The sequence below is a fragment of the Capra hircus genome, chromosome 11 (genome assembly GCF_001704415.2).
Source record: "Capra hircus breed San Clemente chromosome 11, ASM170441v1, whole genome shotgun sequence".
NCBI lineage: Eukaryota > Metazoa > Chordata > Mammalia > Artiodactyla > Bovidae > Capra > Capra hircus.
Genome location: NC_030818.1, coordinates 19,480,926 through 19,485,867, shown reverse-complemented (window position 1 = coordinate 19,485,867; position 4,942 = coordinate 19,480,926).

Genomic DNA, 4,942 nt, shown 5'->3' with positions numbered 1-4,942 from the left:
CCCGCCCCCAGACCGTAATTACCGCTCACTGTGCACGACTGAAGCGACTTAGCAGCAGCGGCAGCAGCGGCAGCAGTGCTCTTACTGCCCTGGTGGCTCAGCCTCAAAGAATCTGCCTGCAATGCAGGAGCTACAGGAGACACAGGTTCGATCCCTGGGTCAGCAAGATCCCCTGGAGAAGGGCCAACTCTTTGTGACCCAATGGACTGTAGCACGCCAGGCTAGTAGCCTGTCCATGGGGATTCTCCAGGCAAGAATCCTGGAGTGGGTTGCCATGTCCTCCTCCAGGGGATCTTCCCAACCCAGGGATCAAACCCAGGTCTCCCACATTTCAGACTGTTTCTTCACCATCTGAACCACCAGGGAAGCCCGACATATACACATTACTATATATAAAATACATTACCAGCAGGGACCTAACGTTTAGCACGGGGAACTATAGTCAATATTTTGTAATAACTTATGAAGGAAAAGAATCTGAAAAAATATATAGATATATATGTATGTATAACTGAATCACTTTGCTGCACACCTGACACTAATACAACTAAATAAAAAGAAACGAGGAGCTTATAAACACTTCAATTAAAAACAAATACTTCAATTAAAATAAATCCTTCAGTCATGTACTTAATAAACAAATACCTCAATTAAAAACAAACATGGACCTAGGAAGTTTGCTGTCCATTCTCCCACGGACACCTCAGAGGAAAACCAGCTAGTCAATCTGGTGGAATCCTCGAGTTGAATCCTTTCAACTACCTGACATGAGGCAGCAGAGATTAGTCTGGATAATCCACTGCTGCTGGGTGCCAAAGGGCACCTACTGGACAGAAGGGCCAGGATGTTGGTGATGGCCCAGCCTTCCCTTCAGATGGGCCAGGACACAGAGCAGTGGGGAGCTGTGGCCTCTGGCAGGGGGCACCGTCGCTGAAGGAGGAGCAGTGGGGGCAGAATCTCTGTTCTGCCAGCTGCTGCGCTCTGGAGGGAGTGGCTCTCCCATCACCCTCAGCCTAGGAGACCAAAGTGTTACCAGATACACCATCCTGGATCCTGAATATTTCCAGCATCCACTGACTCATGGACTCCATCCTGACTCCCTGATGGTCAACTTCTGATAAGGGGAGCCAGTTTTTTGTAAACTCTCCAAATACAGAGGTTACTCCCTCTCCCTACATATTGGATTCCAAGGTCAATTTTAATCTTGAACTGCCCTGGAAATAGAACATCTCTTGCTAAAGAAGAGGGTAGGGGTGGGGGAGGAAACACAACATAATCTGAAGGGGCACCCCAAGGAAGATGGCACAGGAAGGGCCAGTTTACCTTCCTCTAAAAAACAGCCTTGGGTCAATCAACACACAGGAGCCCTCTGCTATCTAATCCCTGCTTTCCTCATCAGTCTTGACTTCAATCGCCTTAGACTTTTTAAAAAGTCACCTGTACTCTGGGTGGGTGGGAGTGTCTATGTGTGTATGTGTGTCGGTAAGTTCATAGCCTGAGAGAAAAAATTAAAGGAAAAGAAGGTAAGAGGGACCAGTCTCTTTGAACTGAAGGAAAGTAGCTTCATATAAACCTCCCAGATTCAGCAAAGGCAAGAATCAGTACCATCTGAGAGGTCCAGCACCACTTGCCTCAGGCCTGGGTGGATCCAGGAGCTGAACAGGAAGCTGGGATTTTGCCGAACCAGAGGTCCACCTGCAAATGCATCGTCTAATCCCAATTATTCTGCAATCATGCATGAAGGTTGACAGGTTGCCCTGAGCTTAGGGAGACTAACAAAAATCAGACCTCACATTACCAATTCTAGACAGCCCCTAAATCTTCCTAATCACAGGCATTAGTATCAGAACAGGATCCAGTCACTTTTTTTTAATGTCACTGTTTGAATTAATGTCTTAAATTCTACCTTCCCTAGGGAAACAAAGACTCTTTACAATATAAGAGATAATCCCACTAAGCCACTTGGCAGGGAGTCCAGTCTTACACCTTTTCTTTTTTGGGAGGGAGATTCTGAAATACACAACCTTCCCACCTACACTGAATAACGTCCTATTGTTACCAACAGTAATAAGACCTTCAAGGGGTAGGACTTCCCTGGTGGTGCTGCTGCTGCTGCTAAGTCGTTTCAGTCGTGTCCGACTCTGTGCGACCCCATAGACAGCAGCCCACCAGGCTCCATCATCCCTGGGATTCTCCAGGCAAGAATATTGGAGTGGGTTGCCACTTCCTTCTCCGATGCAAGAAAGTGAAAGGTGAAAGTGAAGTCGCGCAGTTGTGTCTGACTCCTTGTGACTCCATGGACTGCAGCCCACCAGGCTCCTCCATCCGTGGGATTTTCCAGGCAAGGGTACTGGAGTGGGGTGCCATTGCCTTCTCCGCCCTGGTGGTGCAGTGGATAGAAATCCACCTGTCAGTGCAGGGGACATGGGTTCAATCCCTAGTCCGAGAGGATCCTAGTCCGGGAGGACCCCACATGCCATGGGGCAGTGAAGCCTGTTCGCCACAACTACTGAGCCCATGCTCTAGGGCCTGGGAGCCACAACTAGTGAGCCCACGTGCCTAGAGCCCGTGCTGCACAGCAAGAGAAGCCACCGCAGTGAGAACCCTGTGCACTGCAACTAGAGGGCAGCCCCGCTCTCCGCAACCAGACAGAGCCTGAGCACAACAAAGGCCCGGCACATTCAAAAAGAAGCATAAAGATAAATACATCAATCAAACAAAAAACGTTAAAAGATACAGAAAAATAGCAAGACCCAAATATTTTAATTTTACTAACTTAAAAAAAATAATCACAAATGTAATGAAACCTAGCTACTCATTCTTAACTCTGAAACCTCTTAGCTCAGTTCTTTCCCTTCGGTAAAATGGAGATTAAAACTTCCTCTCCCACATCCACCACCTGCCTCACTGAGACACTTTCTGTTGACCGGTATCACTTCCTCAACTCTGTGATGGACATGCTTTCCACATTTCTGAAATTGGAACGCACCTCACAGTCAATGGATACGTTTAATACTGTGTTTATCCCCAAATGCTGTTATTGAATATGATGTTCTAGAATCCAGGGAATTTATTTCCCTTGTGGTCATAAAAATCCATCTCTTTAGGAGGTAAGTTTTTTTTTTTCAGTGAAAAGTCCCCGGGCCTTGTTTCTCGTAGCAGGTAAAGCAGCACCAGAAATGCATTAGTACAGACAATTACACTGGGGCCTCTAACAGAGATCTTGCTGTAACCATCTGTCTGCCAGGGGATTCAGCTGCACTGCCTACATTCCTGTCCCAGCTCCTCAAATGTCTGACTCTACTTCCCTCCTGTAAAACTCCGATTAACCCACAATGGTAACAACAGTAACACTGATTTCATAGGGCTATTTAGTGAAGCTACATGAAATCATCCATGTAATGTTACCAGCTTGGCAGGATGTCTGCTACATACAGGTGATCGATAATGTTGGGTATTATTTTAAGTCATATATTGATATGGATGACTGTAGCAGCTAGGTAATGATGCACAGCTAGGGGTTAACTTCTTCAGTGTTAGCATGAGTTTAGAGAAAGGCAAGTTTGGATTTTAGAAAACTACGTTCATAAGGCTACAGGAAAAAAAAAATGGAGGAAGAGTAAGGAGAAAGATTTGGAGAAGAGAATGGGAGAAAGAAGAAAAAAAGCTCACTAGATGTTTACAGAAAGTCGACTTAAGAAGCCACCGAAAATACATTTTGACCCAGAAACTATACTAGACAAGATGTATGCTAAACTGCTGAGACAAAGAGACTGCAAAAATCCAGTGGCTGCCACAAGATAGGCAATTGTATTCTTCCACACACAGTTCAGGAAATTGGTTCCATGTAGGGTGGCCACCTCATGCGAAGAGTTGACTCATTGGAAAAGACTCTGATGCTGGGAGGGGTTGGGGGCAGGAGGAGAAGGGGACGACAGAGGATGAGATGGCTGGATGGCATCACCGACTCGATGGACATGAGTCTGGGTGAACTCCAGGAGTTGGTGATGGACAGGGAGGCCTGGCGTGCTGCGATTCATGGGGTCACAAAGAGTCGGACACAACTGAGTGACTGAACTGAACTGAACTGAACTGAGGGTGGGTGATGGGATGGTGATCCACCGCATGCTGAGTTCCTGTATCTCGTTGGTCTACCACCTCCTGGAGGGCTGTTTTTGTGTGAATTAGCAAGTCTGGCTTGCCAGCATCATGTCTGTCCTCCAGGTGTAGGAAAGGGCAGAGAGAGAAATTAGAGAACAATCAACTTTCTGTGTCCAAGCCCTGAACGAAAGTTTGCACACATTACTTCCACTCAGCTCCCACGAGCCCCAGGGCCACACCAAGCTGCAAAGGAAGCGGGGATAATAGTCCAGTTCAATCAAAGAAAAAAGAAGAGAGTGTTGCTGGGGAAAAACTATGTCACAGAGAGTGTGCGTTTCACTTCAGGGACCTTGAACCAGCAGGACATGAACTCAGAGGAAAGGAGACACCATTATATTGTATGCTTCCCTTGACAAAGCATCTCCCTTCTAGGAATCATACACATCTGTTGTCAAATAGTTCAGCTAGTATTATCCCTATTTTATATATACCTCTGAAGGTATATTATGAGTTCAAAATAACCCAACTGATCATCATCAACAGGTGTACAAATACAAATGCTGGGGAGGGTGTGGAGACGAGAAAAGCCTCCTACACTGTGGGGACAGCGGGCGCAGCAACTACAGAGAACAGGGCGGAGTTTCCTTAAAGACACAGGAACAGAGCTCCCATACGATCCAGCAGCCTCACTCCTGGGCATATGCCTGGGAGGAAGGAAAACTCTAACTGGAAAAGATAAGTGCACCCCAAAGTTCATAGTAGGACTGCTTACAATAGCCAAGATGTGGAAGCAAACTGCCTACTGACAGGTGAATGGATGAAGATGTGGTGTATATTTAAT